The following is a 10,977-nucleotide window of genomic DNA, read 5'->3' as shown; positions in this document are numbered from 1 at the left end:
GGCGAGTGAGGGAGAGAGGAAGCAGAGGAGGGGGGAGAGTTCGGGAGAGTGAGGGAGTTCCAGGGGGTGGCGTGGCACGCATGGAGGCGTCCGGGGTGTCGAGGTGGAGCGGCAAGCAGGAGGTGGCCGGGGCGTGCGCCGGCGTGCGTCGGCCACGCGCCTGTGCCTACTGGCGCGAGGAGGAAGGCGACAGGGGGGGGAAGTGGAGATGGGCTGGGCCGCACAGGAGCTGGGCCGGCTGGCTACCGGGTGAGCGCCAGATAAGTCCTTCTCTCTCTCTCTTTCATTTCTATTTAATTCTGTTTTCTATTTTCTGTAGTTTGTTTTGATTTAGTTTTAGACACTAAACCATTTTATAAAATCCTAGAAATAGTTATGTGGCTAGGACTAAAATATACCAAACCACATAAAATGTTCCAGTAATTATTGGACATATATTATTTATATATCAAATATATATCCAATGCAAATAGCTATTTATTTAATTCAAAGGCCCAAAATAATTAACTCTGAGATACCAAAAAATATTGTTTTGAGTTTTACCTCTTTGCAATATTTTCAGAGACTAAGAGGAACATTTTCTTGGACTTCTTTGAGGAGATTTTAATGTTGATCATTGTTAGAAGGTTTCTGAGGCTTTAAAAATTCCTCAATTCAAATTTCATTTGAATTAAAACATGATACTCACATGAGGTCTAGCCTAGTGCATAACAGGACCAGGGATGTGACAGTTAGACCTTTAGTACCGGTTTGTGTCACAAACCGTCACTAAAGGGGCTCGTGGGGCCCTGGCCTGACGCCAGCCTGCCACCACCCCTTTAGTACCGGTTCGTGGCACGAACCGGTTGTTGGGGAACGTAGTAATTTCAAAAAATTTCCTACGCACACACAAGATCATGGTGATGCATAGCAACAAGAGGGGAGAGTGTGATCTACGTACCCTTGTAGATCGACAATGGAAGCGTTTGGTTGATGTAGTCGTACGTCTCCATGGCCCGACCGATCAAGCACCGAAACTATGGCACCTCTGAGTTCTAGCACACGTTCAGCTCGATGACGATCCCCGGACTCCGATCCAGCAAAGTGTCGGGGAAGAGTTCCGTCAGCACGACGGCGTGGTGACGATCTTGATGTACTAATGTCGCAGGGATTCGCCTAAGCACCGCTAAAATATTATCGAGGACTATGGTGGCAGGGGGCGCCGCACACGGCTAAGAATATGATCACGTGGATCAACTTGTGTGTCTATGGGGTGCCTCTGCCTCCGTATATAAAGGCTCAAAGGGGGGGGGTGCGGCCGGCCAGGAGAGGCGCGCCAGGAGGAGTCCTACTCCCTCTAGGAGTAGGACTCCCCGCCCTTTCCTAGTTGGAATAGGATTCGCGGAGGGGGAGAATAGGAAGGGGGTCCGGCCCCCTCTCCTTGTCCTATTCGGACCAAGGGAGGGGAGGGGCGCGCGAACCATCTCTGGCTACCTCTCCTCTCTTCGACTAAGGCCCATATAGCTCCCGGGGGGTTCCGGTAACCTCCCGGTACTCCGGTAAAATCCCGATTTCACCCGGAACACTTCTGATATCCAAACATAGGCTTCCAATATATCAATCTTTATGTCTCGACCATTTTGAGACTCCTCTTCATGTCCGTGATCACATCCGGGACTCCAAACAACCTTCGGTACATCAAAACGTATAAACTCATAATATAACTATCATCGAAACCTTAAGTGTGCGGACCCTACGGGTTCGAGAATAATGTAGACATGACCGAGACACGTCTCCTATCAATAACCAATAGCGGGACCTAGATGCCCATATTGGCTCCTACATATTGTACGAAGATCTTTATCGGTCAGACCGCATAACAACATACGTTGTTCCCTTTGTCATCGGTATGTTACTTGCCCGAGATTCTATCATCGGTATCCAATACCTAGTTCCATCTCGTTACTGGCAAGTCTCTTTACTCGGTCCGTAATACATCATCCTGCAACTAACTCTTTAGTTGCAATGCTTGCAAGGCTTAAGTGATGTGCATTACTGAGAGGGCCCAGAGATACCTCTCCGACATTCGGAGTGAAAAATCCTAATCTCGAAATACGCCAACCTAACATGTACCTTTGGAGACACCTGTAGAGCTCCTTTATAATCACCCAGTTACCTTGTGACGTTTGGTAGCACACAAAGTGTTCCTCCGGCAAACGGGAGTTGCATAATCTCAAAGTCATAGGAACATGTATAAGTCATGAAGAAAGCAATAACAACATACTAAACGATCGGGTGCTAAGCTAATGGAATGGGTCAGGTCAATCAGATCATTCAACTAATGATGTGATCCCGTTAATCAAATAACAACTCTTTGTCCATGGTTAGGAAACATAACCATCTTTGATTAACGAGCTAGTCAAGTAGAGGCATACTAGTGACACTCTGTTTGTCTATGTATTCACACATGTATTATGTTTCCGGTTAATACAATTCTAGCATGAATAATAAACTTTTATCATGATATAAGGAAATAAATAATAACTTTATTATTGCCTCTAGGGCATATTTCCTTCAGTCTCCCACTTGCACTAGAGTCAATAATCTAGATCACATCGCCATGTGATTTAACATCAATAGTTCACATCTTTATGTGATTGGTTCACATCTCCATGTGACTAACACCCAAAGGGTTTGCTAGATTCAATCATCTAGTTCACATCGCTATGTGATTAAGACCCAAAAAGTGATCATGTTTTGCTTGTGAGAGAAGTTTAGTCAACGGGTCTGCCACATTCAGATCCGCATGTATTTTGTAAATTTCTATGTCAACAATGCTCTGCACGGAGCTACTCTAGCTAATTGCTCCCACTTTCAATATGTATCCAGATTGAGACTTAGAGTCATCTGGATCAGTGTCAAAACTTGCATCGACGTAACCCTTTACGACGAACCTTTTGTCACCTCCGTAATTGAGAAACATATCCTTATTCCAGTAAGGATAATTTTGACCGCTATTCATTGATCTACTCCTAGATCACTATTGTACTCCCTCTCTTAACACAGTGTATGGTATACAATAGATCTGGTACACAACATGGCATACTTTATAGAACCTATGACTGAGGCATAGGGAATGACTTTCATTCTCTCTCTATCTTCTGCCATGGTCGGGCTTTGAGTCTTACTCAACTTCACACCTTGTAACATAGGCAAGAAACTTTTTCTTTGACTGTTCCATTTTGAACTACTTCAAAATCTTGTCAAGGTATGTACTCATTGAAAAAACTTATCAAGCGTCTTGATCTATCTCTATAGATCTTGATACTCAATATGTAAGCAGCTTCACCGAGGTCTTTCTTTGAAAAACTCCTTTCAGACACTCCTTTATGCTTTGCAGAATAATTCTACATTATTTCCGATCAACAATATGTCATTCACATATACTTATCAAAAATGTTGTAGTGCTCCCACTCACTTTCTTGTAAATACAGGCTTCACTGCGAGTCTGTATAAAACTATATGCTTTGATCAACTTATCAAAGCGTATATTCCAACTCTGAGATGCTTGCACCAGTCCATAAATGGATCGCTGGAGCTTGCATATTTCGTTAGCACCTTTAGGATTGACAAAACCATCTTGTTGCATCACGTACAACTCTTCTTTAAAAAATCCATTAAGGAATGCAGTTTTATTTATCCATTTGCCAGATCAAATAAAATGCGGCAATTGCTAACATGATTCGGACAGACTTAAGAATAGATACGAGTGAGAAACTCTCATCGTAGTCAACACCTTGAACTTGTCGAAAACCTTTTGCGACAATTCTAGCTCTGTAGATAGTAACACTACTATCCGTGTCCGTCTTCCTCTTGAAGATCCATTTAATCTCAATGGCTCGCCGATCATTGGGCAAGTCAATCAAAGTCCATACTTTGTTTTCATACATGGATCTCATCTCAGATTTCATGGCCTCAAGCCATTTCGCGGAATCTGGGCTCATCATCGCTTCCTCATAGTTCGTAGGCTCGTCATGGTCAAGTAACATGACCTCCAGAACTGGATTACCATACCACTCTGGTGCGGATCTCACTCTGGTTTTACCTACGAGGTTCGGTAGTAACTTGATCTGAAGTTACATGATCATCATCAGTAGCTTCTTCACTAATCGGTCTAGTAGTCACAGGAACAGATTTCTGTGATGAACTACTTTCCAATAAGGGAGCAGATACAGTTACCTCATCAAGTTCTACTTTCCTCCCACTCACTTCTTTCGAGAGAAACTCCTTCTCTGGAAAGGATGCATTCTTAGCAACGAATGTCTTGCCTTCGGATCTGTGATAGAAGGTGTCCCCAACAGTTTCCTTTGGGTATCCTATGAAGATGCACTTCTCCGATTTGGGTTTGAGCTTATCAGGTTGAAACTTTTTCACATAAGCATTGCAACCTCAAACTTTTAAGAAACGACAGCTTAGGTTTCTTGCCAAACCATAGTTCACACGGTGTCATCTCAACGGATTGAGATGTTGCCTTATTTAACGTGAATGCAGCTGTCTCTAATGCATAACCCCAAAACGATAGTGGTAGATCGGTAAGAGACATCATAGATCGCACTATATCTAATAAAGTACGGTTGTGACATTCGGACACACCATTACACTATGGTGTTCCAGGTGGCGTGAGTAGTGAAACTATTTCACATTGTTTTAATTGAAGGCCAAACTCGTAACTCAAATATTTTACCTCTGCGATCATATCGTAGAAACTTTTATTTTCTTGTCACGATGATTTTCCACTTCACTCTAAAATTCTTTGAACTGTTCAAATGTTTCAGACTTATGTTTCATCAAGTAGATATCCCCATATCTACTCAAATCATCTGTGAAGGTCAGAAAATAATGATACCTGCTACAAGCCTTAATATTCATTGGACCACATACATCAGTATGTATGATTTCCAACAAATCTGTTGCTTGCTTCATTGTTTCGGAGAACGGCGTTTTAGTCATCTTGCCCATAAGGCATGGTTCGCAAGCATCAAGTGATTCATAATCAAGTGATTCCAAAAGCCCATCAGCATGGAGTTTCTTCATGCGCTTTACACCAATATGACTTAAACGGCAGTGCCACAAATAAGTTGCACTATCATTATTAACTTTGCATCTTTTGGTTTCAAGATTATGAATATGTGTATCACTACGATCGAGATCCAACGAACTTGTTTCATTGGGTGTATGACCATCGAAGGTTTTATTCATGTAAACAGAACAACAATTATTCTCTGACTTTAATGAATAACCATATTGCAATAAACATGATCAAATCATATTCATGCTCAATGCAAAAACCAAATAACACTTATTTAGGTTCAGCACTAATCCCGAAATTATAGGGGAGTGTGCGATGATGATCATATCAATCTTGGAACTACTTCCAACACACATCATCACTTCACCCTTAACTAGTCTCTGTTTATTCTGCAACTCCTGTTTCGAGTTACTACTCTTAGCAACTGATCCAGTATCAAATACTGAGGGGTTGCTATAAACACTAGTAAAGTACACATCGATAACATGTATATCAAATATACTTATGTTCACTTTGCCATCCTTCTTATCCGCCAATCACTTGGGGTAGTTCCGCTTCCAGTGACCAGTCCCTTTGCAGTAGAAGCACTTAGTCTCAGGCTTAGGACCAGACTTGGGCTTCTTCACTTGAGCAGCAACTTGCTTGCTGTTCTTCTTAAAGTTCCCCTTCTTCCCTTTGCCCTTTTCTTGAAACTAGTGGTCTTGTTAACCATCAACACTTGATGTTTTTCTTGATTTCTACCTTCATCGATTTCAGCATCACGAAGAGCTTGGGAATTGTTTCCGTTATCCCTTGCATCTTATAGTTCATCACGAAGTTCTACTAACTTGGTGATGGCGACTAGAGAATTCTGTCAATCACTATTTTATCTAGAAGATTAACTCCCACTTGATTCAAGTGATTGTAGTACCCAGACAATCTGAGCACATGCTCACTGCTTGAGCTATTCTCCTCCATCTTTTAGCTATAGAACTTGTTGGAGACATCATATTTCTCAACTCGGGTATTTGCTTGAAATATTAACTTCAACTCCTGGAACATCTCATATGGTCCATGACATTCAAAACGTCTTTGAAGTGCTGATTCTAAGCCGTTAAGCATGGTGCACTAAACTATCAAGTAGTCATCATATTGAGCTAGCCAAACGTTCATAACGTCTGCATCTGCTCCTGCAATAGGTCTGTCACCTAGCGGTGCATCAAGGACATAATTCTTCTGTGCAGCAATGAGGATAAACCTCAGATCACGGATCCAATCCGCATCATTGCTACTAACATCTTTCAACACAATTTTTCTCTAGGAACATATCAAAATAATCATATGAAAGCAACAACGCGAGCTATTGATATACAACATAATTTGCAAAATACTACCAGGACTAAGTTCATGATAAATTAAAGTTCAATTAATCATATTACTTAAGAACTCCCACTTAGATAGACATCCCTCTAATCCTCTAAGTGATCACGTGATCCAAATCAACTAAACCATAACCAATCATCATGTGAAATGGAGTAGCTTTCAATGGTGAACATCAATATGTTGATCATATCTACTATATGATTCACGCTCGACCTTTTGGTCTCAGTGTTCCGAGGCCATATCTGCATATGCTAGGCTCGTCAAGTTTAACCTGAGTATTCTGCGTGTGCAAAACTGGCTTGCACCCATTGTAGATGGACGTAGACCTTATCACACCCGATCATCATGTGGTGTCTGGGCACGACGAACTTTGGCAACGGTGCATACTCAGGGAGAACACTTTTATCTTGATAATTTAGTGAGAGATCGTCTTATAATGCTACCATCAATCAAAGCAAGATAAGATGCATAAAAGATAAACATCACATGCAATCAATATAAGTGATATGATATGGCCATCATCTTGTGCTTGTGATCTCCATCTCCGAAGCACCGTCATGATCACCATCGTCACCGGCGCGACACCTTGATCTCCATCGTAGCATCGTTGTCATCTCGCCAATCTTATGCTTCCACGACTATCGCTACCGCTTAGTGATAAAGTAAAGCATTACAGCGCGATTGCATTGCATAAAATAAAGTGACAACCATATGGCTCCTGCCAGTTGCCGATAACTCGGTTACAAAACATGATCATCTCATACAATAAAATTTAGCATCATGTCTTGACCATATCACATCACAACATTCCCTGCAAAAACAAGTTAGACGTCCTCTACTTTGTTGTTGCAAGTTTTACGTGGCTGCTACGGGCTTAAGCAAGAACCAATCTTACCTACGCATCAAAATCACAACGATAGTTTGTCAAGTTGGTGCTGTTTTAACCTTCGCAAGGACCGGGCGTAGCCACACTCGGTTCAACTAAAGTTGGAGAAACTGTCACCCGCAAGCCACCTATGTGCAAAGCACGTCGGGAGAACTGGTCTTGCGTAAGCGTATGCGTAATGTCGGTCCGGGCCGCTTCGTCCAACAATACCGCCGAACCAAAGTATGACATGCTGGTAAGCAGTATGACTTATATCGCCCACAACTCACTTGTGTTCTACTCGTGCATATAACATCAACACATAAAACCTGGCTCGGATGCCACTGTTGGGGAACATAGTAATTTCAAAAAAATTCCTACGCACACGCAAGATCATGGTGATGCATAGCAACGAGAGGGGAGAGTGTGATCTACGTACCCTTGTAGATCGACAACGGAAGCGTTTGGTTGATGTAGTCGTACGTCTCCACGGCCCGACCGATCAAGCACCAAAACTACGGCACCTCCGAGTTCTAGCACACGTTCATCTCGATGACAATCCCCGGACTCCGATCCAGCAAAGTGTCGGGGAAGAGGACCGTCAGCACGACGGCGCGGTGACGATCTTGATGTACTAATGTCGCAGGGCTTCGCCTAAGCACCACTACAATATTATCGAGGACTATGGTGGCAGGGGGCGCCGCACACGTCTAAGAATATGATCATGTGGATCAACTTGTCTGTGTATGGGGTGCCTCTGCCTCCGTATATAAAGTCTCAAAGGGGGGGGGGTGCGGCCGGCCAGGAGAGGCGCGCCAGGAGGAGTCCTACTCCCTCTGGGAGTAGGACTCCCCCCTTTCCTAGTTGGAATAGGATTCGCGGAGGGGGGAGAAGAGGAAGGGGGGCCAGCCCCCTCTCCTTGTCCTATTCGGACCAAGGGAGGGGAGGGGCGCGTGACCCATCTCTGGCTACCTCTCCTCTCTTCCACTAAGGCCCACTAAGGCCCATATAGCTCCCGGGGGGTTCCAGTAACCTCCCGGTACTCCGGTAAAATCCCGATTTCACCCGGAACACTTCTGATATCCAAACATAGGCTTCCAATATATCAATCTTTATGCCTCGACCATTTTGAGACTCCTCGTCATGTCCGTGATCACATCCAGGACTCCGAACAACCTTCGGTACATCAAAACGTATAAACTCATAACATAACTATCATCGAAACCTTAAGCGTGCGGACCCTATGGGTTCGAGAATATTGTAGACATGACCGAGACACGTCTCCTGTCAATAACCAATAGCGGGACCTGGATGCCCATATTGGCTCCTACATATTCTACAAAGATCTTTATCGGTCAGACCGCATAACAACATACGTTGTTCCCTTTGTCATCGGTATGTTACTTGCCCGAGATTCTATCGTCGGTATCCAATACCTAGTTCAATCTCGTTACTGGCAAGTCTCTTTACTCGTTCCGTAATACATCATCCCGCAACTAACTCTTTAGTTGCAATGCTTGCAAGGCTTAATTGATGTGCATTACCGAGAGGGCCCAGAGATACCTCTCCGACATTTGGAGTGACAAATCCTAATCTCGAAATACGCCAACCCAACATGTACCTTTGGAGACACCTGTAGAGCTCCTTTATAATCACCCAGTTACGTTGTGACGTTTGGTAGCACACAAAGTGTTCCTCCGGCAAACGGGAGTTGCATAATCTCATAGTCACAGGAACATGTATAAGTCATGAAGAAAGCAATAGCAACATACTAAACGATCGGGTGCTAAGCTAATGGAATGGGTCAGGTCAATCAGATCATTCAACTAATGATGTGATCCCGTTAATCAAATAACAACTCTTTGTCCATGGTTAGGAAACATAACCATCTTTGATTAACGAGCTAGTCAAGTAGAGGCATACTAGTGACACTCTGTTTGTCTATGTATTCACACATGTATTATGTTTCCGGTTAATACAATTTTAGCATGAATAATAAACTTTTATCATGATATAAGGAAATAAATAATAACTTTATTATTGCCTCTAGGGCTTATTTCCTTCACCGGTACTAAAGGTTCATTACGAACCGACACTAATGCATAGCCATTCGAACCGGCACTATTGATCACATTAGTGCCGATTTTTTTACAAACCGGCACTAATGTGCTTCACGTTTGACCCTTTTTCTACTAGTGTTTGTTGCCTGTTCCATTTGAGGAGTTCTTTCAGTTTTTCAATCAATTGGCCCTCGATAAAGCAACGGTCACCTGCTACTGTCTGTAAGTAGTACTACTTCTGTCATTAAGTCTCTCTATATAGCTCAGCTCTTTCATTACATGTATTTATAATTATCCTCACTATATTATGCAGATTGAAGATCGTCGAATTGAAGAAAAGACAAATCGGTGATATTGGGTTCATTAACACAAATATCATAGATGCAACTCAGGTTAAATTTCATGCCACGGATACCGAGGCCAACTTGCTACGATCGTTGGTAATAAATGAAAACAAAGATATAATACTTGTTCCTTATATATTAGTCAAGTGAGTGTTACTATCTTATGCATATTCGGTTTCCCTTATATATTAGTCAAGGTTATAGTAATGTAATTGATGAGTTATGCATGCATGTGCAGTTTCCACTATATTCTCCTAGAGATTAAGCTTGAGCAGGGACTAGTAACTGTCTTAGACACAAGACGAAAAGATCCCCAGGACTATGCGGACATGACTAAAATGCTCGAGAAGTAAGTTAAATCAATCATTATCCACCATATCAGCAACTTTGTTCATTTCCTGATATATCAAGTAATTGTTTTCTTTGTCTGGCAGGGTTTGGAAAAAATTCACCAAAAAAGCTCCGGGACTCCCGGAGAAGCTGCAATTTAGACACCCCAAAGTAAGTACTATAGTAGCATGTTCCGCGCATCTCCTATTGATTCAAGCGCTAGTTTCATCAATACCATTTGGCATTCTTGCTTATCAGTTTAATTGACCTCTATTTCTTGTAAAGTGGTTGTGGCAGGAACAAGGGAATGATTTCTGTGGATACTACGTTTGCGAGTCCATCTGCCACACGACCTGTGAGCGGGGCTACTCTGACGAACAATATGAAGTGCGCAAATAACAACATTCACAATTTTATTTTATTACCATCATTTGTGTTGAGTTTCATTCATTCATATATATATGTATTGACCCCCTTCTTCAAATTAGATGTTTCGGAAGCAGGATGAACTCCTAGCACCAACTCGCATGCGAGCAATTCAAGAGGAATTGTCGGCATTCTTTCTTGACCACGTGATCGCTGAAGACGGAGAATACTATGTGGACCATGAGTCCGTATGTTAGGAGATTATATTTGTAAGAGATAATTATTGTATATATGTAGCCGGTAGTGTCGGATAGATATACGAGAACTTGTTGTTCGACCAATCTCTCGGAGAAGGAGAGGTGGTCGATGTCACTTCTCTCTGTATGCATATATGTTCATGACGATCTTCTGTTTCCTTCGTTTGCTTACTAGCTAGATAGCCTGTCTAGTCCTCTCTATACGTATGTATAGTACGTAGCGCCGACCAAGCACGGATATAAGAGGGGACACTTCTCTCTATTAATTATAGCTAGCTAACACAATATATGAAACACCTAAATTAACCCCCCAAAACCCCCCAAC

The sequence above is a fragment of the Triticum dicoccoides genome, chromosome 6A, assembly GCF_002162155.2.
Source record: "Triticum dicoccoides isolate Atlit2015 ecotype Zavitan chromosome 6A, WEW_v2.0, whole genome shotgun sequence".
Lineage (NCBI taxonomy): Eukaryota > Viridiplantae > Streptophyta > Magnoliopsida > Poales > Poaceae > Triticum > Triticum dicoccoides.
Note: the sequence above shows the minus strand (reverse complement) of the source record.